The sequence below is a fragment of the Leopardus geoffroyi genome, chromosome C3 (genome assembly GCF_018350155.1).
Source record: "Leopardus geoffroyi isolate Oge1 chromosome C3, O.geoffroyi_Oge1_pat1.0, whole genome shotgun sequence".
Lineage (NCBI taxonomy): Eukaryota > Metazoa > Chordata > Mammalia > Carnivora > Felidae > Leopardus > Leopardus geoffroyi.
The window spans coordinates 22,509,902-22,536,342 of NC_059338.1; the positions used below are offsets into that span (position 1 = coordinate 22,509,902).

General features: G+C 37.2%; 1 pseudogene; it reads right to left on the reverse strand.

The window, feature by feature from the left end:
• Window positions 1-659: 659 nt before the first annotated feature.
• On the reverse strand, window positions 660-25,800 carry LOC123586554 (annotated as a pseudogene).
• Window positions 25,801-26,441: the final 641 nt, after the last annotated feature.

Below are 26,441 nucleotides of genomic sequence, written 5' to 3' on the forward strand. Positions count from 1 at the left end.
ATCTTGAATATTCCCAAATTTTTGAATATTAAATTAAAAAAAATAAAATCTAGACATTGAGGAGGAAATGAAATTAAATTGGATGTTTAACTGTATAAAACTGAAAACGCTATTTATCCAAATTTGTGGGATTCCACTAAAACAATATTTAGGAGATGATTTATAACAGTAAGCACCTATATAAGAAAAGAAGAAAGGTCTCAAATCAAGAACCACAACATTCATTTAAATAAAAACAAAAACAAAAACAACCTAGAAAATGAAGAATAAATTAAACCCAAAGAAAGGAGGAGAAATACAATAATAAAAATGAGCATGGAAATTATTAAACCGAAAGCAGAAAAGTAATAGGAAAAATTACAGTAACCAGATGTTGGTTCTTTTATTTTTATTTATTTCACATAAGGAAGCATTTACTTGAGGTTTAACATGAAATCCTACAAATAAAATTCATATAAACACAAATCTACATCCAGTTATAACAGATAGCAAAAGACAACGTATAAACAAAGAAAACTAATTGGTGGCTGTATATATTTGGACACAGTTGTGTCTTGTACAACTGATCTCAGATCAACAGATGGCCAATCTTCAATGCTGTCTTATAAGATGGGTTAACTTTAGCAACCCCCTGCCATTTTCTTCAATGTCCTCCTTTACTATGGATGGTAATCATCTTGGTGATTGCCATGCCGTCCAGAGGCCTTGCCATATGTGCTCTGTTGGCCACTGTGGTCTGCATATCCCTGTCCATTCATGTCCATAGTTGTCATAGTTATATCCAGTATAAGCATGGCTGCCATAGCCACAATAGATTTGATCACCACCATAGGCACTATTGTAATTTCCATATCCTTGATCATAATAGTTACTAAATCCTTGGTTCCAGTTGTGGTGCTTACCTCATCCATGATGCCTGGTACCACTCCTCCTGCAGGTGCAACTCCAGCTGCCACACCACTTCCTCCTTTTTGTTGTTGTTGCTGCCTATATACCTCTTTGGGTTGTGCAACTTTGATCCACTTCCCAGAACCAATTTGATGGTCTCTGCTTTCTAATGATGTCTTTACTGACTCTGTACACACGATAAAACAAAATCGTCTTGTCTCATGTGTTTTTGTATCCATGGGAATTCAATATTTTCAGTCTCTCTAAAGGCTTCAAAATATTCTTTAATTTGTTCTTCAGAAGTATCTGGGCTCAATCCACTCACAAAAACGCTGATGGGTGGGGGTTCTTTTCCTTTTAAAGCTTTGGCATTTTGGATGTCTATCAAACTGGTCTGTCATCCAGTTTGTGGTCCTTCAGTGCCAAAACCTTATCAATGCTAGCAGCATCTTTGAAAAGCACATATCCAAATCTTGACCTTCCAGTCACTGGGTCTGTTTTAATTGTACAGCCTACAACATCCTCAGATTGAGGAAAGATAGATCTTTCTTGCTTCTATCCCAGTTCAAACCTCCAGTAAACATTTTACTTTCATCCTGCTGATTTTTGCACGTTGATTTTGTTTTTCTCTATGTTGCTATACTTTTTCACGTCCTGCACTGAGGCGGCGCTGTCCGCCAGGGTGCTGGTGTGCAGTCCCAGTGGCAGCAGCAGCGGGGGTGGAGCCTGGGATGCTGCTGGCTCTAAAATAGCGGAAGAGAAAAGTTGGTTCTTTCAGGGGATCAGTAATATTGACAGATCTCTGGCAAGACTGATGAGAAGGAAAACACGCATGACAAATACGAGAAATGAGAAGGTTACATCACTACAGGTTGTACAGAGAGTGAAATGTTAATAAGGGGGCTGTAATTAGCAATTTTATGAGTGTAAGTCCAACAACATAGAAAATAGGCAAATCTAAAAGCCATTCCTAATAACTCTCAACAAATAGAAATACAAGGGAACTTCTTAAAGGAAGTTTGACAAAGGGCTTCTGTGAAAAACTTAATGCTAATATCATGTGTAATGATTAAGACTAAATACTTTAAAGGTCAGGGAAAAAGGAAGAATGTCTGCTTTCATCGCTTGTATTTCATACTGAATTGGAAGGGCTAGCAAATGCAGTAAGAAAAAAATAAAAATAAAGGCATTCTGGCTAAGAATAAAGTAAGAAGTAAAATAGTTTTTATTTACAGAATACACCCTTGGCTAAGTAAAAACTTCAATGGAATTTAACAACAAGAAAAAAAGTACTAGAACTTGTAGTTGAGAATACGGTTTCTCGATTTAAAAACAATATAGTTAACAATTAGTACCCTCAAAATTTAAAATAAACCATTTACAATAGAAAGAAAGTGTGGTAAGTTGATTTCAAATATTATTTGAAAATTCAGATATCCTAATGTAGGCTAAAAGACTTTGCAAACAAAAATTTTGAGAATGCACAATGTCTGATTTTAAGACTCGTTATAAACCTCTATATCCCATGTCAATGTGGAACTAACATAAAGATAGATAAAAAGATTAACAGATGAATGAAAGAAAGCAGACAGTTCAGAGATGTGTGTGTATATATGTATATGTTTATATACAGAGAGAGAGAGATAATGTACATAGAGAAAGAATATATAGGAAGAATAATCTTTTAAAACAAAAGTGTTGGGACATTTATATATCAGTATGCATAAAAAGAGTCTTAAATGCATACATTGAACAGTATAATAAAAATAACTCAAAATGTATCATCAACATGAAAATAAGCTACACATTTTTAGATTTCTAAAAATAAAAATTAGAGAAAAACTATGTATCCTATGTGTATGCCAAAGTATGATTTATTATATATATAAATATATACATATATATATATTGAACTTATTAAAAAATAAGAATGTCTTTAAAAAGATACTATTAAGGGAATTAAAAGATAAAGACTGGGAGAAAATATTTGAAAATCACATATCTGGGCGCCTGGGTGGCGCAGTCGGTTAAGCGTCCGACTTCAGCCAGGTCACGATCTCGCGGTCCGTGAGTTCGAGCCCCGCGTCGGGCTCTGGGCTGATGGCTCAGAGCCTGGAGCTTGTTTCCGATTCTGTGTCTCCCTCTCTCTCTGACCCTCCCCCGTTCATGCTCTGTCTCTCTCTGTCCCAAAAATAAATAAACGTTGAAAAACAAAAACAACAACAAAAAAAAAAAAAAAAAAAAATTTTGAAAAAAAAAAAAAAAAAGAAAATCACATATCTGATAAAAGACTTCTATACAAAATTATAATTCTCAAACTCAATAATAAAAAATGGTGTGTCAATAAAAAAATGAACAAAATATTTCTAGCAGATAACTCACCAAAGAAAATCACAGATGGCAAACAAGTCCATGAAAAGTGTTCAAAATCATTAGTCATTAGGGGAATGTAAATTAAAACTACAATATAATACCACTACCTACACATTCGAGTAGTAAAAATAGAAAAATTGGAGTGCCTGGGTGGCTCAGTCAGTTGAACAACTGACTTCGGCTCAGGTCATGATCTCACAGTTTGTGGGTTCAAGCCCCATGTCAGGCTCTATGCTGACAGCTCAGAGCTTGGAGCCTGCTTCGGATTCTGTGTCTTCCTCTCTCTCTGCCCGTTCCCTGCTCGCACACTCTGTCTGTCTCTCTCTGTCAAAAATGAATAAACATTAAAAATTATTTTTTTAAGTGGACAAAAAAAAAACCTGATCATACCAACCATTTGCAATGATATGCAGGAACTGAAACTTTTATATCCTGTGGGTAGGAATGTAAAATGGTACAAGTTTTCTCATTTAGGAAAAAAGTTTAGAAGTTTGAAAAAAAATTAATGTAAAATATAGATAGATCTACCATCATCTGTGTATTTCTAGGTATTTATCCAAACCAAATAAAAACATATGTCCCAATACACAGACTTGTGCATTACCATTCATAGTATCTTTGTAATAGTAAAACCTTAAAATAACCCAAATGTCCAAAAAAAAGTTGAACGCATCAACAAACTATGATATAGCTATACATTGGAATACTACTTAGCAACAAAAAATAATTATTTACTAGTATAAAACACAATATGGGTGAATCTCAAAATAATTATTGTGAAAGAATCCTGACAAAAATCATACTCTGTGTTTGAATTCATATTAAATTAAATCAAATATATGATAAGAAATAAAAACAGATTAGTGGTTGCCTGGAAATAGGGTTTAGATGGGGAAGGGCTGGAAGGAGGAATTAAATATGCAGGAGGAACCTTTCAGCATTGATGGGTATGTTTAGTAATGAATAATGGTTTCATGGATATGCCAAAGTCATAAAATTGAACAGTTTAAATAAATGCAGGTTAGTTTTGCAGATCATAAAAACACATTCTGGTTCACTTTCAGAAAAATAGAGCCATGTTTTCTCATGTCACATGTACCAACTCAAGAAAAATATTATTTGTAACACAATCTCAGTCACATACTTAATCTTACAAAGCTTCACAAGTTCTTAATCATAAGCATCTGTGTACAGGTATTTAGGTAGATAGTGTAGCTGATGTGATATGTTTATTAAGCCCTATGAGCAATGTTAACAACAATTATACTCCTCAAGCTAATAGAACATTCATGTTTGATGTTTAAATAATTTCATTATCAAGATGAATAATAGGATTGACTTTGACAACTTTGTTAATTACTGATTTTGACAGGAAGCCAACACTAATTAGAATTTCATTTTTATAAAATGAATACACTGTTTGTAATCAGCCAAACATCCCTCAATTAAGTCAGAGCTCTAATATTGCCCAAGTTGTCATTTTAATTACTCCCTAATATATGTAGAAAAATAAGTATTTATGTTAATTGTAAAATATTACTTTATAAACAGACTAATTCGTATGTGAATTTTTGGTAGTCTACTGCCATTTTGCTACATGTGATAGAGACATAAAAAGTATGTTTAGCACTTCAGTTATATTTAAAAGCTACAAGTTTCTAAGGATTAACCTTTTATAATTATTTTAGAAATAAAAATGTTTTACTCTCCTATGGGAATGGTAACATTGCAATAACTCCAACAAAACCCAAAAGTTTTCTTTGGGGTTCCTCAAGTTTGACCTGCAGGGCACAGGTTGATAGTGTGTCCAAAGTGCACCCCAGCCAACTGGTAGACCATATGGTTTCTTCCTAGTTCACTTGGAATTGTTGAGTCTCATCTGTTTTTGGAGAAACTTCTCGAAGAAAGTCATTCTAGTCTGTCCTGTTTGTTCATGCCAATAGCAAGGTGACATTTCCACTCCATGAAATGACTGAGAATGAAAGTAGTCCCACTTGGGGGGTCCACAACTTGGTAAGTACCCCTTTCTTTCCAGAAGTACCTTGTGTATCATTTTGTGTATCATTGAGATTGTATTTCTTGTATGGGGAACTAGGCATTAAATTTCATCCTCCTGAAAAAATAGTGATTTGCACCTTAGGGTTAGTCATAAGAATCCTTCAAGTATTTAAAATCATGGAAGACATCCAGACAGGTCAGGCTCAGTTGGTTGAATTGTCTTACTTTTTGTCCAAGGTGGAGTCTGGAGATCTTTAATACAGCCTGCTGTTTCTGAATTGATGTTTCGGACCAAGTAGAAAGGTCAATACAGACACTTAGGGAGAATGCCACCTGGCTTTCTAAGCTAAATGCTGATGCTTTATAGGGTATATTCAGCTGAGAGTGTGGGCTACAAGGTTGAATCAATAGTACAAGTTGTTATCATTTTGCTGTTAAGGTCGTATTGGTAGTAGCTTTAGTTAAATGCCACATAAAACATTTCAAACTGATTTGGTTTCAGCCCTGTCAGTCAAATCAGAATCAGAGTGGCAGACAGTATACATGTATGGGAAAATTCTAGTGATTTGATATAGAAATGAGGGTTGGTTATTATTAGGAGATAATTCTCCCTAGATCTGTTTCATACTTGAATGACTTCTATTAAGTTGTGTTGTTTGAACTGTCTTTTCAAGGATATTTATACAGCAAACATCATTGGAAGACAGAGATAGTATCTCACTCCAGGGCAGAGCGCACAAGGATTTCTTTACTATATAATTTGTCTTTCCATGGCAATAGTTAGGCCGGCTTGCAAACACCCCAGTTTAAGAGATTGGAGCTTTCTAAGCTTGAGGTTCCTCAGATATAATCCAAAACCTCTACGTTCAGGACATCAGATGGGCCTTTTCATATTGCCTGGGGGGATGGTAGGTGGAAGGAACTGATGGTAACAGGAAGGTTAAGGTATCTATTGTGCCTTGAGTAACAGAGTTCTTTGTCTCTGACTCAGAAGTCTAATGTTTCTTGCTAACATCTATGAAACTGTGTCAGGATAACTCCTTGTTTTATAAGCAAGGTAAAAATCTCCACAGTTCTTGCCTCCCTTCCCTCATTTTGTAACCAAAGCATTAATTTCTGAGAATCAGATTGGTGATTCCTTGAACAAAGAGAAAAAAGTGATTGGGGCAGCAGTTATGGCTTTTTATGTTTTTTTGCACAGTTGTTGTACTACTTCATGGAAGCTTTATTTTGTAGGGACCAGAGTCTTTATATTGTCAAAGCCAAAATTCTTTGAAAAGTTTGGGGGTCCCATTTTGTGAGGAAAGTCATTCTAGCAAATAGCCATAAGTCCTTGGGGGGAGAACTGAGGGATACATTACAGTGTATAATTGCCATAATTTTGTCAGTTCCTTCTCCTGGACTCCTGGTTACTTCTTTAGTCAGTCGTTTAAGTTGTGAAAACTGGTTCAGATCTGAATTGGCATAGTTTGTGACTTTAAACCAAGGTAGCTATGAATTGTCCAGGCTCTATTCTTTTGTGTAGATTAAACAGTACCTTTTTTGGTTACTTATATGTTTTATCTCAAGGGAATTCATGGTCTCTTGACCATCCCCAAGGATTTCTAAGGATTCGTTCACCTGTTTGCTACTCAGATATTGATATTCTTTATAATAATTGCAAACAATTTGCCTCTGATAGTTAAACATCATTATTGTCTCCTTTATGTCATGCCCTGTGCTGCTCAAATGGTCAAATTTATGATAATGTATCCTACCATCAGCTCTGACATACCAAAAACATCTACCACTTTTTTCCTAATAATGCCAGTACCCTACTCACCGAAAGTGTCTCTAAGGCACTTTCCTAAAATTATAGTCAATTAGTAGGTTGATGTTGTTACTCTCTAAACCCAGGAGGTTGCTACCATATTGATAACATCTGCCAACTCCGTGTTCTGACCTTTTGTTCAAATTCTTACCAGATCCACTCCTCCCCCATCAGTATATGTGGACTAAGTCCTCCAGATCACTGAAGAGATAGTATCATTCCTCCTTTAGCTGACATTGCCCTTTCTTTGTCAGGTTGTGTAGTGACAATCCTAATTGTTGATCTTATGGTTAGGAGGTGAGGTAGAGTCAAACCTGAGTGAAGCATGTTGTCTTGAAAGATAAAGAAGTAGGCTACTTCTGAAGGTCCTGTGAATGAAGTAGGCCTAGGATTTCAAGGGTTTTTTTAGTGCATATACTTGGCTTTCTCAAACTCATGTCTCAGTCTCCTAGTCCTCCCAGATCAGGATGCTTACATTTCATAGTGGACTTGGTGGGTTTGAGAATTAATATCATTATTCAGCTTAATATTCAGCTCCATTGTTGTCCAAGTAGCTTTGTGATAGAGAGTGCCAATCTTATGTTTGCCTATAAGTAAACAAACACAACCCAAAGTGAGGACAATGTGGGAGTGGGAGCTTTATCTATATACTAGTGGGAATTACAGGAGATAGAGTTTGAGTTTAGACCCCTGAGGGAGGGGCCTGGTAATAAGAGTCTAAGATCAAATAGAGTTATACCAAATAAACTTGGTTCCTTGCCAGAATTTGTTGATATCAGATTTAGGGAGGTGGGAGGGGAGGTTATTCAGATGTGGCCAGTAACTGGAGGAAGAAGGAGAAACTTCAGTATTAACTGAGGGGAACAGTCAACTTGTCTGACACAAAGAAACACATTCTAGTAATTTTGCTGTAAAGTGAAGAGAAAGAGTAAGACAGAACTAGAGCACAGGTCTGTTACCAAATATTAGACTAGCAAGAACAAAGCAGGTACCCTTCCTTTTCTTTCTGACTCTAATCTCCTCTTCTTCTTCCTTTGTGGCCTGCAGGTATAGTTTCACCCTTTCCTTCTCTTTTAGCTTCCTCGTTTCTATAGTGCTCTTTGAGGGATAAAACATGTAGCCCACAAGGTACACAGGAATAAGAAAAGGGATGGAGGTATTCTGCAGACACTGGCTGAAGCATATTGGGCAGGTAAAAGGGATTACAAGCCACTACCTCTAATCCCTATGCTTTTGCAAATACAAAATTCTTTTATCCAGATGGTATCTTGTTGATCAGGGAGAGAAAGATTGGGCATCTAGTAGTTAGTTCCACATTTGTGAACAATTGAGAAGGAGACCAACGTTAATATGTTAATCTTAATATATTAACAATGAAGAATCTATCTCAGGATCAGGGAGAATGATGACTATGAATCTTTTTATTGAAACATATTATCAGTGGAAGAAAGTAGATACAGACCACAGAAGAAAATACATGAGAGAAGGCGGGAAACTATAAAGGAGCAGTAACTTAATTTATTATTCATTTATTAGCCAATTTGAGAGAATTAAATGGAACCAATCCATTATTTCATCAACAATAGGATGCTGATAATGGTGCTTTAAGATAAAAGAAATGTATGTTTAAACAATATTAGCAATTAAAATAAACAAAATGTTCATATAAAGCCAATATAGTTAAAAGTATATTTCCTTTATTCCTTTATTGACTTTCCCTCAGGAAAAAACTAAGAACCATAAAGTCAGTAATTGTATGAACATTTCCTTTTAATGTCATGAGGGCTGTTGAATTCTTAACTGCATTGCCTTTCTGAAACATGGTGTGTAATATGGACTTAAGTGTGATTGTTTTTTTTTTCCTTTCTGAATGTACACAAGTTAACTCCATATTATTAATTTGGGTGACTATTCTCCTACAGCAATTCCCCCCTCCTTTTTTTTTAACTAAAGCATTTCCTAATAATAGAATTCTAGAATCCGAGATAGTTTAGGAAAAGAATATATGAGACTTTCAAGAAAATTGTCAACTTTCAGAAAGAAGTCTGAGTTAATTATTCTCTTTGGGAAGATACTGTCTGAATATAGAAGGAAAATAGAAATTTTGTAAACTGATATCGGATAAACAGGAACTGACTCAAAAGAATGTGTGCCATGCAACATCACCAATATGAAATGTTTTGTGAATGCTTACACATAGAACCTATTCTAAATGAGGCAAATACAAATATACAAACCTTCTCTAGAAGGAATTAATTGTTGTTGTTAAAAGATAACATATGCTCAGTACCAAGAGCAAGGTGCCTGTGTGGCTGGAACATGGTCGTCTGGGAGAAAACAGTAGAAAATGATTCCCGAAAAGAGTGTTGTGGCCAGATCATGTGGGGCATTTTGGAAAATAGTAAAGATTACCAATTTTATGTGAAGTATGAACTTTGGAGGATTGTAAGCAGTGAAGAGACACCATCAGATGTGTGTTTTGAAATGATTATTCAGACTGATGTATGGAGAAATGATTATAAGGGGAATATACTATAGAATATAAATAAGGGATACCAATGTGGGGGCTATTGCATAGTTGGATATGTGATGGTGGTGGCTTGGATTAACACGACAATACAGTTGTTGATAAATGATCAGACCTGGGATATATTCTGAAGGCATATATTTGTCCTGAAGGACAGGATATTCGTCTGTTTTTCTTTTTCTTTTTTTTAACGTTTATTTATTTTGAGAGACAGTGTGGGGGGGGGGGGAGGAGGGGCAGAGAGAGAGGAGAGAGAGAGAATCCCAAGCAGGCCCCATGCTGTCAGTGCAGAACCTGATGTGGGGCTTGATTGGATGCTTAGCCAAGTGAGCCACCCAGACACCACAGGATATTCTTCTGTTTTTATCTGGAGTATGAGAAAGAGCAGCCAGGATGCTTATAGGGTTTTTGGCTTAAGCAATTGCATGAATAGGATTGACATATAATGAAGTAAGAATTTGGGTATGTATCATGTTGGGTATGGGATATCAAGATTTCCATTTTGGACATGTGTACTTAGTGGAAGGATATACAGTAAAGCCTTGGATTGCGAGTAATTTGTTCTATGAGCATTCTACAAGATAAGCAAACATTTCTATAAATTTCAACTTGATAAATGAGCAGTGTCTTGCATTACAAATAGTATGTGAGAGCAAACATCACATGATCACAACTGAGTCAATGGTTCTTCTCTGTCTTACTCACTCACTGCAGGATTGTGGGTGATCATCTCCCATGCTTGAATGCTCAGTCTCAGACTGTGGTGTTTGGCAGAAACCAATGATTTTTCAGAACGTTGGAATGTGTCCACAAATGGCTCTAGTGTATTTTTTATCGCTTCAAAGCACCTATGGATAGTCCTTTACTTTTCCATGCAAGAGTAAGCTTAGGAATGCTTTGCTTCATTCTATGTCATTGGGTAGATTCCTTGTTAAAGTTGCACAAAAAGAAAAAGATTCCGTTGGACCAATAGATAGCAGTGATTCCATTAGTGATAGTGAAAGTCGTCCTATACAATTACCCTCCTCTCTCGTCTCCCTCACACTAGCCACGAAGGTTTTCAAAGGTTAGTGCAGGTGAATTTGTTTAATTTTCTTTATATTTTGTATTTTGTTTTTATTTTATTCTTTATTAAAAAAATTTTAATGTTTATTTTTGAGAGAGCATGAGTGGGGAAGGAGCAGAGAGAGAGACACACACAGAATCCAAAGCAAGCACCAGGCTCTGAGCTGTCAGCACAGATGCTGATGTGGGGCTTAAACTCACAGACCACGAGATCATGACCTGAGCCAGAGTCAGAAGTTTAACTGCCACTGCCACCCAGGTGCCCCTATATTTTGTATTTTCTTTATTATTTTGTGTTATATTACAGTATTGTAATCATTTTTATATGAATGTTTTTGGGTTGTGGAACAAATCATCTGAGTTTCCGTTATTTCTTATGGGGAAATTTGCTTTGATATACAAGAGCTTTGGATTACAAGCACATTTCTGGAACAAATTATGCTCACAAACCAAGGTTTTACTGTATATAGTTTGGGGAAATATTTGAACCAGAGAAAAAATTGTGGAGTCATCAAGGTATATATGCCATTAGAAGTCATAGGATTAGTCCAGTGGTAGAATTATCATTGATTCCAGACAAATCACAGTTTGAGTGTAATAGTAAGAGAAGAATTTCTAGGACTAAACCCTAAGACGCTCCACATTGAAAAGTTGGTCTAAAAGGGAAGTAGAGTCAGAGGAAAGAGTGAGAGGAGAAGACCACAGGAAGCCCAGTGTAAACCCTATAAGTCTCTGTTAAATGTTGCCTCCTTTTCCTTCCAGTCATTTTTACAATGTTAGTTATGTGTTTATTTAGCTGTTTATATTATTAATGTCTTTATTAGAATGTAAATTCTTTGATAAATTGCTCATCACTTTATATCTAATCCATGCCATGGCGTCCACCATACCTAGGTGCTAAAAAAATATTTGATGGTTAAATAATTACTTTGTAACATTATCCACGAAATACTCTTTTTTAATGTTTATTTTTGAGAGAAAGAGAGCATGAGGGGGGAAGGACAGAGAGTGAGGGAGACAGAGAATCCAAAGCACGCTCTGCACTGTCTGAGCCGAAGTCAGACACTCAACTGACTGAGCCACCCGGGTGACCTCATGAAATATTCTTCCAGTGAGTAATATGAATGATAAAAAGTATTTTACTTCATAGAGGTTTTTATTGATTTTTTCTGTGAATATCAATATATTGAAATCCAAATATTTTATTGTACTTCTATTGCTTTCCTCAGATTATACATCTTTTTAGTATTTATAATTATATGTATATTTACTATTTTCCATAGATAATTTCATTTTAAAATTTACACACAGAAATATTATATTAAGGGTCTATGAATACTGTCATACATTTAAAAAAATATGTTTTATGGGCTCACTTGGTGAAGTGTCCAACTCTTGATTTCAGCTCAAGTCATGAACTCATGGTTTGTGAGATCGAGCCCTATGCTGGACAGTCCTGACAGCACGGAGCTTGCTTGGGATTCTCTGTCTCTCTTTTTCTCTGTCTCATGCCCCGCTCATGCTCGCTCTCTTTTTCTCTCTCAAAAAAAATTAATTAATTAAATAATTTTATTTTATATTTATTCCTTTAATGTATCTGGAGTACATCCTGAAGAAAATTGTGATGTGAAGAGGAAAATATAATTTTTTTTCCTGTCAAGAAAATAACTCTAGCACCTTTTATTTATTACTTCTTCCTTTCAAGATAAGCGTAAGACATTATTTTAGAAATTCATTCTAGTAAAACTTACTTACGGAAAAATGTGTAAGTCATAATGCGTAAGTTGTATGATTTTCCACATAGTGAACATGCTCATACAACCAAGACTCAATTGTAACCAAATTCTGTTTATCTGTCTATAGATTCATGATGTTTCTATTTGCCTCATTTAAAAAACGTTTTGGGGGCGCCTGGGTGGCGCAGTCGGTTAAGCGTCCGACTTCAGCCAGGTCACGATCTCGCGGTCCGTGAGTTCGAGCCCCGCGTCGGGCTCTGGGCTGATGGCTCAGAGCCTGGAGCCTGTTTCCGATTCTGTGTCTCCCTCTCTCTCTGCCCCTCCCCCGTTCATGCTCTGTCTCTCTCTGTCCCAAAAATAAATAAACGTTGAAAAAAAAAATAAAAAAAAAAACGTTTTGTATATTAAAAATGTGATTTTAAAATGTAGATGGAGGTGTATGTGATCTAAAATGCATTGATTGGCAGAATCCAAGAAACTGGTCTTCTATCCCCGTCACTCTTTCACCCCAAAGTAACACTGACATCCCTACCTCACCCACCATAGATAGTGTTGCATTTTTAAAATAAATTAAATAATGCAGGACACGTTTACATATCTTAACTGTTTACCCCCTCAGTATTATGTTTGTGAGATCCATTCCTGTTACATGGCAATGGTTCATTCATTCTCATTGCTCGGTCTGTGGTACTCTTGTGTATCATGTTATAAGCATCCATTTTTCTGTTAGTAACCATCCAGATGTTTATTATATTTCAGTCTTTATGATAATAAAAATTCAGTGTTTCATTGGACAAGTTTTTGTATTTCTGTTATGTATATGTGTAGGAATGTGTTGTCTACTTAGTTTCAGTAGTTATAGCCAAATAATTTTCCAAAGATGTGTATCAGGTTAAAATTTTACCATCAGTAAATAAGGGTTATACTTGCTCCATATTTTGCTTTTTTAGCAATTTTGGTTGGTTTGAGCAATATTTTGCTATGGTTTCATTTCTATTTCCTTGATTACCAATAAGTTGAACAATTTTCCATATGTTTATCTGTTATTCAAATATCCTCTTTTTTGAAATGAGTATTCAAATCATTCACCTATTTTTCCATAGTGTTTGTCTTTTTGTTATTACTATGTAAGGAATATATATTATATGTTACTATTTAACTATTTTATTATAGCCCAGTTTATCAATTCCTTTTTTACCCTTTATATTGAGTAATTTTTGTTTCCTAATTTAAAATCTTTATTTACTCCTAAGATCATAAATATACCCTCCTCTGTGTTCTTTTATAAACTTCATTGTCTTAACTTTCACATTTAGATTTACAATCCATCTAAAGTTAATATTATGTGATATATAATCAGTTGACATATATATATATATATATATATATATATATATATATATATATATATATATATGGGTCATGATCTCACAGAGAATTCATGCCCCATGTAAGGCTCCACCCTGACAGTGTGGAGCCTACTTGGGATTCTCTCTCCCTCACTCTCTGCCCCTCCTCTCCTCAGTCTCTCTCTCTCTCTCTCTTTCTCTCTCTCTCTCAAAATAAATAAATAAACTTAAAAAAAATCTTTAGAAAAAAGTCTGTCTCCAGATTATCTATTTTTTTCCTGTGTTCTATTTATCTGCCGGTATCACTGTATTCTAACCAGTGTAACATTATAATGTTATGATACCCGATAGTGTAAGTTCTCCAGTTTGGTTCTTCTTCTGGTTTGTTCTAGCTGTCGTAGGTTATTCATGTTGGCATATACATTAAAATAGCATTTCAACTTAAAAATACTGTACTTTCGATTGTGATTTTGATGAATCTATACATAGAGTTTGAGGTGAATTGACATCTTTACAATACTGACTAATTTATCTCACGGGGTATCCCTTCATTTATTATGTCATCTTTAATTTCTCTCAGTTAAGTTTTATAGTGTTCAATGTAGGATTATTACACATCTTGCTTTTATTTATTTTTATATTTTATATTACAAGCTATTATAATAGTTCTTTAATGCAAATGCTCACATGGTTTTTGTGTGCTCAAAAATATTATTTTACCTTGACTTTGAAAAATATTTTAGTGGAATATGACCCTTTTGATTGACAGTCAGCACTTTAGGATGAAAATTTAAAACCCATCTACTGCATTCTTAACTTTTGTTATTGTATTTTTCACTTCCAGAAATTATCTTTGACTTTTTTATGGATGCCAATTCTTTGGAGAAGTGCTCTAAATTTTTATCTATTTTGTCAATCTTATTTTTTGTTAACTAGAACTTACTAAGCATAAAACCTTAAAACTCTTTGATAATGTTAATATATGGATCATCTGTAGGTAAACTTCTGTTGACATTTTTTGTTACCCTCATTTGTGTTGTGCTTAGTTTGCTTGGCAAAATTTTTATTAAAAGCCAGACATTGTGACAAAAAAAATTATAAAAATTCTAGATGATGTAAATGCCTCTAGAGAGAGATCACTCTTTTCTTTGCAAAATGGGTAATGCAGGGATTGAGCTGAGTTTAACCCAATTTCCAGTTTTAGACACTTTCTATTTACTCCTGCTTGCATTTTACATTGTGGTCTCACCCGCCCAGCAGTTTCATAAGTTGTTGTATTTATCAGGGACCCACCAGCCTGGCAAGATAAGAATAAAACTTGTCTTCTCAACACCTCAGGGCTTCAGAAAACTATGATAATTTACAGAAAATCTCTGCCTTGCATTTCAGTCTCCACTCTATACTGCTTGAAAATTCCATAATAATTTTGGTAGAACATCTGGTACATTTTTTACCTCAGTTCTCCATTTTTGTTTCACTAGAGTCCTCAGCCTTTAAGTCTCTAATTTTTTTTTTTCTGTTCAACTAATGTAAAACTGTCAGTGCTGCGCCCAGCCCACACCTACAACTTCCGATCTAAGCTGTCAGCACAGAGCCAGACACGGGGCTCGAACTCATGAACTGTGAGATCATGACCTGAGCTCAAGTCAGACGCTTAACCCACTGAGCCACCCAGGCACCCCACCAGGTGATATATTCTTAAATATCAAAAACAAGAGAATAAATTCTACAGATCTTGGTCTGAAGACGTGCATGCACACACAAACGCTCTGAATATATATATATATATGTATATATATATATGTATATATATGTATATGTATATATGTATACGTATATATACAATTATTACAATGATTACTGTTCATCAGGAATATAGTCAACGGTATTGCAATAGTTTATGGAGACAGATGGTAGCTACCATCTGAGCATAGCATAACCTATAGACTTGTGGAATCATCATGCTGAACACCTGAAACTAACGTAACATTAAGTGTCAACTATGATTAAAAAAATGAGTGCTGTTCACTTTTAATCTATAGGTAGTCTTATTTTTTATTTTAATTTTGTTATGTCCCTGTAATTTGAAAAATTTCAGACAATGAAAATGGAAAACTGTCCTCAGCAGAAGTAAACTTAAATTGAAAAGGAATATGATTTATTAATGAGATATGTGTTGGTGCTATTTGGAGTTTTTAGATTATTCTTTTATAATTCAATAACAAAAATGTATTTAGTGATAAAAAACATTTTGTTTTGATCTATCAAAAATAAATTTAAATATTATTATAACATTAGGGATAGTGATAACTGTCATTTATTTTTCATAAACAGAGTGTTTATTATTATTAGAGTAAGCATGGTCTTCTAAAGACCATGTTGGTTATCTTTGGTTTTCCTGGGCGGGGGGGGGAAGAACTCTGTGCCTCTGCTACTGTTATCTAATAGATTTTTACCTATGAACAGTTGAATGAGTTACAAGATTGCTTTTTAAATAATACATGAGCTTGAACCCTATGATAACATTTTCAGAGGATAATTATTTGCTAGAAAAATGTATTTGAGAGCATGTAAGAATCTTGTGAATCCTTTCAATCACTTTAAGTGCATATCTAAAAAGCTTCCAAATTAAATATACAATGCTGGCTGATGTTCACTTGTTATTTTAACTCACACTGACAGTTATATACTACCTCTGTGTATATACTGTTTATATATGTGTTGATGTACATGTATTATATACATGACTATATACCTTGTGGCTGTTTCTGTGATGCGAACATCAACATCAAGCAGTATGTATTCAGAATAGTTTAGGTGGATTATTTTAAAGCTGTTTTTGTTTGAGAGAAATTTAAACTGTATTCTGCATTCTAAATGTCTTTAGAAGTTTCAACATTTGATGGAATTAAACACACAATTAAAAAATATGATTTAGCTTGTTTTGAAGTATGGGGTTTATAAATATTGTTACCAAGGCGATGATTTCATTTAATGAAAACATCCCTTGACAGAATCAGATTTGGGACATGAAAAAGTTCAGTTAATAATAGTTTATGTAATGGATGAACAACAGAAGCTACCTTTTCTTATTAGGAGGTATTTATTTATTTACTGACTTAGTTACTTACTTACTGAGATGAGAGAGTAGCTTTAATGGATCCCCCAAATGCATAATAGCCAGAGAAGCAAATCGGGTCATGATAAATAAATGAGGATTCTGGTACACTTCATTTTTATTTTTATTTATTTTTTTTTTTATTTTTTTTTTATTTATTTATTTTTTATACTATATGAAATTTATTGTCCAAATTGGTTTCCATAAAACACCCAGTGCTCATCCCAAAAGGTGCCCTCCTCAATACCCATCACCCACCCTCTCCTCCCTCCCACCCCCCATCAACCCTCAGTTTGTTCTCAGTTTTTAACAGTCTCTTATGCTTTGGCTCTCTCCCACTCTAACCTCTTTTTTTTTTCTTTTTTCCTCCCCCTCCCCCATGGGTTCCTGTTACGTTTCTCAGGATCCACATAAGAGTGAAACCATATGGTATCTGTCTTTCTCTGTATGGCTTATTTCACTTAGCATCACACTCTCCAGTTCCATCCACGTTGCTACAAAAGGCCATATTTCATTTTTTCTCATTGCCACGTAGTATTCCATTGTGTATATAAACCACAATTTCTTTATCCATTCATCAGTTGATGGACATTTAGGCTCTTTCCATAATTTGGCTATTGTTGAGAGTGCTGCTATGAACATTGGGGTACAAGTGCCCCTATGCATCAGTGCTCCTGTATCCCTTGGATAAATTCCTAGCAGTGCTATTGCTGGGTCATAGGGTAGGTCTATTTTTAATTTTCTGAGGAACCTCCACACTGCTTTCCAGAGTGGCTGCACCAATTTGCATTCCCACCAACAGTGCAAGAGGGTTCCCGTTTCTCCACATCCTCGCCAGCATCTATAGTCTCCTGATTTGTTCATTTTGGCCACTCTGACTGGCGTGAGGTGATACCTGAGTGTGGTTTTGATTTGTATTTCCCTGATAAGGAGCGACGCTGAACATCTTTTCATGTGCCTGTTGGCCATCCGGATGTCTTCTTGAGAGAAGTGTCTATTCATGTTTTCTGCCCATTTCTTCACTGGGTTATTTGTTTTTCGGGTGTGGAGTTTGGTGAGCTCTTTATAGATTCTGGATACTAGCCCTTTGTCCGATATGTCATTTGCAAATATCTTTTCCCATTCCGTTGGTTGCCTTTTAGTTTTGTTGGTTGTTTCCTTTGCTGTGCAGAAGCTTTTTATCTTCATAAGGTCCCAGTAATTCACTTTTGCTTTTAATTCCCTTGCCTTTGGGGATGTGTCGAGTAAGAGATTGCTACGGCTGAGGTCAGAGAGGTCTTTTCCTGCTTTCTCCTCTAAGGTTTTGATGGTTTCCTGTCTCACATTCAGGTCCTTTATCCATTTTGAGTTTATTTTTGTGAATGGTGTGAGAAAGTGGTCTAGTTTCAACCGTCTGCATGTTGCTGTCCAGTTCTCCCAGCACCATTTGTTAAAGAGACTGTCTTTTTTCCATTGGATGTTCTTTCCTGCTTTGTCAAAGATGAGTTGGCCATACGTTTGTGGGTCTAGTTCTGGGGTTTCTATTCTATTCCATTGGTCTATGTGTCTGTTTTTGTGCCAATACCATGCTGTCTTGATAATGACAGCTTTGTAGTAGAGGCTAAAGTCTGGGATTGTGATGCCTCCTGCTTTGGTCTTCTTCTTCAAAATTCCTTTGGCTATTCGGGGCCTTTTGTGGTTCCATATGAATTTTAGGATTGTTTGTTCTAGTTTCGAGAAGAATGCTGGTGCAATTTTGATTGGGATTGCATTGAATGTGTAGATAGCTTTGGGTAGTATTGACATTTTGACAATATTTATTTTTCCAATCCATGAGCAGGGAATGTCTTTCCATTTCTTTAAATCTTCTTCAATTTCCTTCGTAAGCTTTCTATAGTTTTCAGCATACAGATCCTTTACATCTTTGGTTAGATTTATTCCTAGGTATTTTATGCTTCTTGGTGCAATTGTGAATGGGATCAGTTTCTTTATTTGTCTTTCTGTTGCTTCATTGTTAGTGTATAAGAATGCAACTGATTTCTGTACATTGATTTTGTATCCTGCAACTTTGCTGAACTCATGTATCAATTCTAGCAGACTTTTGGTGGAGTCTATCGGATTTTCCATGTATAATATCATGTCATCTGCAAAAAGCGAAAGCTTGACTTCATCTTTGCCAATGTTGATGCCTTTGATTTCCTTTTGTTGTCTGATTGCTGATGCTAGAACTTCCAGCACTATGTTAAACAACAGCGGTGAGAGTGGGCATCCCTGTCGTGTTCCTGATCTCAGGGAAAAAGCTCTCAGTTTTTCCCCGTTGAGGATGATGTTAGCTGTGGGCTTTTCATAAATGGCTTTTATGATCTTTAAGTATGTTCCTTCTATGCCGACTTTCTCAAGGGTTTTTATTAAGAAAGGGTGCTGGATTTTGTCAAAGGCCTTTTCTGCATCGATTGACAGGATCATATGGTTCTTCTCTCTTTTTTTGTTAATGTGATGTATCACGTTGATTGATTTGCGAATGTTGAACCAGCCCTGCATCCCAGGAATGAATCCCACTTGATCATGGTGAATAATTCTTTTTATATGCCGTTGAATTCGATTTGCTAGTATCTTATTGAGAATTTTTGCATCCATATTCATCAGGGATATTGGCCGGTAGTTCTCTTTTTTTACTGGGTCTCTGTCTGGTTTAGGAATCAAAGTAATACTGGCTTCATAGAATGAGTCTGGAAGTTTTCCTTCCCTTTCTATTTCTTGGAAAAGCTTGAGAAGGATAGGTATTATCTCTGCTTTAAACGTCTGGTAGAACTCCCCTGGGAAGCCATCTGGTCCTGGACTCTTATTTGTTGGGAGATTTTTGATAACTGATTCAATTTCTTCGCTGGTTATGGGTCTGTTCAAGCTTTCTATTTCCTCCTGATTGAGTTTTGGAAGAGTGTGGGTGTTCAGGAATTTGTCCATTTCTTCCAGGTTGTCCAATTTGTTGGCATATAATTTTTCATAGTATTCCCTGATAATTGTTTGTATCTCTGAGGGATTGGTTGTAATCATTCCATTTTCATTCATGATTGTATCTATTTGGGTCATCTCCCTTTTCTTTTTGAGAAGCCTGGCTAGAGGTTTGTCAATTTTGTTTATTTTTTCAAAAAACCAACTCTTGGTTTCGTTGATCTGCTCTACAGTTTTTTTAGACTCTATATTGTTTATTTCTGCTCTGATCTTTATTATTTCTCTTCTTCTGCTGGGTTTGGGGTGTCTTTGCTGTTCTGCTTCTATTTCCTTTAGGTGTGCTGTTAGATTTTGTATTTGGGATTTTTCTTGTTTCTTGAGATAGGCCTGGATTGCAATGTATTTTCCTCTCAGGACTGCCTTCGCTGCGTCCCAAAGCGTTTGGATTGTTGTATTTTCATTTTCGTTTGTTTCCATGTATTTTTTAATTTCTTCTCTAATTGCCTGGTTGACCCACTCATTCGTTAGTAGGGTGTTCTTTAACCTCCATGCTTTTGGAGGTTTTCCAGACTTTTTTCTGTGGTTGATTTCAAGCTTCATAGCATTGTGGTCTGAAAGTATGCATGGTATAATTTCAATTCTGGTAAACTTATGGAGGGCTGTTTTGTGACCCAGTATATGATCTATCTTGGAGAATGTTCCATGTGCACTCGAGAAGAAAGTATATTCTGTTGCTTTGGGATGCAGAGTTCTAAATATATCTGTCAAGTCCATCTGATCCAATGTCTCATTCAGGGCCCTTGTTTCTTTATTGATCGTGTGTCTAGATGATCTATCCATTTCTGTAAGTGGGGTGTTAAAGTCCCCTGCAATTACCACATTCTTATCAATAAGGTTGCTTATGTTTATGAGTAGTTGTTTTATATATTTGGGGGCTCCGGTATTCGGCGCATAGACATTTATAATTGTTAGCTCTTCCTGATGGATAGACCCTGTAACTATTATATAATGTCCTTCTTCATCTCTTGTTACAGCCTTTAATTTAAAGTCTAGTTTGTCTGATATAAGTATGGCTACTCCAGCTTTCTTTTGGCTTCCAGTAGCATGATAAATAGTTCTCCATCCCCTCACTCTCAATCTAAAGGTGTCCTCAGGTCTAAAATGAGTCTCTTGTAGACAGCAAATAGATGGGTCTTGTTTTTTTATCCATTCTGATACCCTATGTCTTTTGGTTGGCGCATTTAATCCATTTACATTCAGTGTGATTATAGAAAGATACGGGTTTAGAGTCATTGTGATGTCTGTATGTTTTATGCTTGTAGTGATGTCTCTGGTATTTTGTCTCACAGGGTCCCCCTTAGGATCTCTTGTAGGGCTGGTTTAGTGGTGACAAATTCCTTCAGTTTTTGTTTGTTTGGGAAGACCTTTATCTCTCCTTCTATTCTAAATGACAGACTTGCTGGATAAAGGATTCTCGGCTGCATATTTTTTCTGTCCAGCACACTGAAAATCTCGTGCCAATCCTTTCTGGCCTGCCAAGTTTCAAAAGAGAGATCAGCCACGAGTCTTATAGGTCTCCCTTTATATGTGAGGGCACGTTTACCCCTTGCTGCTTTCAGAATTTTCTCTTTATCCTTGTATTTTGCCAGTTTCACTATGATATGTCGTGCAGAAGATCGATTCAAGTTCCGTCTGAAGGGAGTTCTCTGTGCCTCTTGGATTTCAATGCCTTTTTCCTTCCCCAGTTCAGGGAAGTTCTCAGCTATTATTTCTTCAAGTACCCCTTCAGCACCTTTCCCTCTCTCTTCCTCCTCTGGGATACCAATTATGCGTATATTATTTCTTTTTAGTGTATCACTTAGTTCTCTAATTTTCCCCTCATACTCCTGGATTTTTTTTTTCTCTCTTTCTCTCAGCTTCCTCTTTTTCCATAACTTTATCTTCTAGTTCACCTATTCTCTCCTCTGCCTCTTCAATCCGAGCTGTGGTGGTTTCCATTTTGTTTTGCATTTCATTTAAAGCGTTTTTCAGCTCCTCATGACTGTTCCTTAATCCCTTGATCTCTGTAGCAAGGGATTCTCTGCTGTCCTGTATACTGTTTTCAAGCCCGGCGATTAATTTTATGACTATTATTCTAAATTCACTTTCTGTTATATTATTTAAGTCCTTTTTGATCAGCTCATTAGCTGTTGTTATTTCCTGGAGATTCTTCTGAGGGGAATTCTTCCGCTTGGTCATTTTGGATAGTCCCTGGCGTGGTGAGGACCTGCAGGGCACTTCCCCTGTGCTGTGGTGTATAACTGGAGTTGGTGGGCGGGGCCGCAGTCCGACCTGATGTCTGCCCCCAGCCCACCGCTGGGGCCACAGTCAAACTGGTGTGTGTCTTCTCTTCCCCTCTCCTAGGGGCGGGATTCACTGTGGGGTGGCATGGCCCGTCTGGGCTACTTGCATACTGCCAGACTTGTGATGCTGGGGATCTGGCGTATTAGCTGGGGTGGGTAGGCAAGGTGCACAGGGGCAGGAGGGGCAGGCTTAGCTCGCTTCTCCTTAGGTAATCCACTTCCGGAGGGGCCCCGTGGCAGCGGGAGGGAGTCAGATCCGCTGCCGGAGGTTTGGCTCCGCAGAAGCACAGAGTTGGGTGTTTGCGCGGAGCGAGCAAGTTCCCTGGCGGGAACTGGTTCTCTTTGGGATTTTGGCTGGGGGATGGGCGGGGGAGATGGCGCTGGCGAGCGCCTTTGTTCCCCACCAAACTGAGCTCTGTCGTCCGGGGGCTCAGCAGCTCTCCCTCCCTTTGTCCTCCAGCCTTCCCGCTTTCCGAGCAGAGCTGTTAATTTATGACCTCCCAGACGCTAAGTCGCGCTTGCTGTCGGAACACAGTCCGTCAGGCCCCTCCGCTTTTGCAGGCCAGACTCCGGGGCTCTGCTTGGCCGGCGAGCCGCCCCTCCGCCCCGGCTCCCTCCCGCCAGTCCGTGGAGCATGCACCGCCTCGCCGCCCTTCCTACCCTCTTCCGTGGGCCTCTCGTCTGCGCTTGGCCCCGGCGACTCCGTTCTGCTAATCCTCTGGCGGTTTTCTGGGTTATTTAGGCAGGTGTAGGTGGAATCTAATTGATCAGCAGGACGCGCGGTGAGCCCAGCGTCCTCCTACGCCGCCATCTTCCCTCTCTCCCTGGTACACTTCATTTTTAAAAGGTGTAAGTATTTCCTTATCTAGGGGAAAGGTAGCTGGCAATGGGTATTTGGGGAAGATATTATTCCATTATTATCACAATTAAAGGCTGAACAGTGTAATGGGTAAGAATCTAACATCAGGAGTGAGATTGCCTTGGCTTATATCCCAGCTGTACCATTAACTAACTGCATGGTTTTGAGAAAGTTACTGTGTCTCACTTTCCTTATCTTTACAGTTGAGGAAATAATAATATTAATAAATAGGGTAAGTTTTGAGGTTTAATTATTGTATGTGAGATGCTTTGAACAGCACTGTTATTATTATCATGGAGATCATATATTGAAATAATTTCTGAGAAAAACAGGTAATATATTCACATTCACATTTTATTTGAAAGAGATAACAAACTTTCTTTAATGTATTATTCTTATGACCAAAAATACATTTTGGAAAAGGTGCTGAAAACAAACATGTGTAATAGCCCACATTATCAGAGTTTGCCTTTTGAAATGTTGAGGATCAATCATATTGTTGAGACTTTATTTTTCTTTGCCCAATTAGTATTTTACATGTGGTATTTTTCTGTCACAGGAGTTCATGTTTTTTAGCATAGGATATAAGTAGGATAGCTGTTTGCCATTTTTTTACAATGAGAAATTCAAGCAGTCTTCTGTAATCTTTAGATCTATCTGCATCAATCTTTGGTAGTTTTTTATTCCTTTCATACTAAGATATTCCATGATAATCTTATACTTTCTCTGCTCCACCTCTGGGATCTTCAATTTCTCTAAGAAGCTTTGCTTCCTATAACTAGGGTATGGTATTTAGAAAACATCTGGGTATTGATATTTTCATTGCTCCCAGGCTGTCATTGCTTCTAAGTATCCTCAGCAAACAGGTGTTTATATCTATCTTATCTATCAACCCACCCACTTACCTACCTGTATGTGGGTATTAAAAACCATGGACAGACATTAGAATCCTCCAATTCCAATCTAATTAGCACAAGGTTCTTCTAGCATCTCTTTAAAAATATTTGTAATTTCCTTTTCCAACAGAAAGAAACAAATCTCCCATTTCCTACATTTATCATTTGCTTAATCTTCAAATACAAATGAAGTACTTGATTCAGACTCACTAATCCACATCACTATGGAAAATGAACCTACTATCAAGAGTTCAACATGGGTTTACAGTTCTTTGATTTTTTAGCGGGAAGCACAAACACTTTTAAAGTGTCTGTGTGATATTTGCTGATATGTTGGGGAAAGCAAGACTAATTCAATGTAAATGGAAAGGAAACCTCATAAGTACATGGATATAGAGAACAGTGATGCATGGGTACGGGTATTACTTTAACAGTCCATCACATTGTGTCACTGGACCCAAATGACTCCTAACCCTTCACATTTAATGTATACTCACTTATAAGGTCCCCCAAGTCTTATCTAATCATGGATTCAGGATCATAATCCATTATTTTGTGAGCATATCAAGTCTGGATGTACACGATGTACGTCCTCTTCTTTCAAAGTTCTCTGAAGCAAAAAGACAAGTTATCCAGCCTGCATACTGTTTCCAAATGGTTACACTCTGTGGTAGGCAGAATTCTAAGATGCCCCCCAGATTCCTCCTCCTAGTGTACATGCCCTGAATAGTTGTTTCTCTTTCTGTGGGGATGGGACCAGAGAATATGATGGTCTTTCATATGATTAGATTACTGATCACTTCACTTTCAGTTAATCAAAGGGGTGATTACCTTGAGTGGGCCTGATCTGAACAGGTGAGTCTTTTAAAAGAAGGTGAAGCATCAGAGACATGCTTCTTTTGATTTAGAAGGAAACACACTACCAGTTCATAGAGAAAACCGTGTGGCAGGGAATGATAAGTGTTCTCTAGTAGTTGAGGTCCTTCATCCTGCAACCAGAAACTGAATTCTGCCAACAGTAATCTTGGAAGAGTTACCTGAGTCTCAGAAGAGATGATGGGTCTGCTCAACACCTGGAATTGAGCCTGGTGAGACTCTGAACAGGGAGCGTGGCAAGTTGTTGGTACCCAGACTCCTAACCCATAGACATTGTGAGATAATAAATTTACATTCTGTTAAGGCGATGGTTTGTGGTAATTTATAATGCAGCAATAGAAACCGAATGTGTGCTCCCATTTAAAACAATAGAGAGGAAGAGCTTGTTCAGAGAAATTGTGAAAGTCAGGCACATGTCTCCGGTTTTCTTATCCTAACAGCAGGGAATGGTCTCTGATTTGGGCCCCAGTTTTGCTCCCTAGGAGCACTTTCTTAGCCTGGCTTTCTCTGTAGTTCTTGGCTCTACCCTTTAGACTGTCCATCCTTTTTCAAAAGAAATGGTTCATGTTTGCAGCAAAGCAACCCTCCTGCGGTGTCTGTTTCAGAAATGGGGCCAAGAGACCTCATTTAATTTCGAATTTCCTCAGCCCCTGCTTCTCAGTCCAAGCTGGAAGGGTTTTTAATAGTACCCTTATTTAAATAACTTTGTGAGTTTCCTATGACATTTTGGAAGGCTTACTCCCTGCCCCAAAAGTCACATTAATTTCATGACAAACTTCTCTCTACCTTAGGGGTGTCAGGCAACTATGTAACAATATTCATATGATTTTTTGAATTCCATTTTTGTCAAGCTGATAAGATCTATTAGGCACAGCTTAAATCTCTCTGAGATCTTTAGAAAAGCCTTTGCTACTATATCTTTGCTTTGATCTTTACCTTGAGGCCACTTATTGCTTCAGAATCTTTGCCAGACCCAGAGACTTGAGATGGAAAAGCTTTATTTTCCAAACCAGCTGGTCGTGACGCCTCCATTTTTTCCCTCCAAATTGACCTTGCAACATGAATGATTCATTTTTATCTCTTCTCTTTGTTCTCATACCTTATCCTACCCAGCTAAAAGAAGCCAGCAGCTATTTTGCAAATGTGGCTAGAACATGTCCTTAGCCAGATACTCTAGCTCCTTAGGTCCAGTTACTGTCTTTCCGGGAACTTTCATGTTGGCCAGTTGTTCTGTCTCTACACACTTGGGTCCCCAGTATCCCATCCTCCACAGCAGTTTCCTCACCACGTTTACAGACACAGTAGCAGTTTGTTTGCTGTTCCTCCGGGCTTGACATTAGGCCTCTCCCTGCTGTTCCTCCTCTATTACCAGCCTCTCCTGCTGCTGATGGTCACAAAGACAAAGCAGTATTTTAGGTTGTTGTTATGACAGTGCTCCATTTCAAGGCACTATTTCTATTCAGTCTATAATTGTACACACACACACACACACACACACACACACACACACCTCAAAAACCAGAGGCTTAACACACCAACAATATTTTTTCTCATAATTCTGTGGCTCTGCAGTTTGGGCTGGATTCAACTGGATGTTTCTACTACTGTTTTCTACTGGAGGTACTCGTGTGACTGGTCATTCAGTTGGGGCTGGATGGATTCACAGAACATTA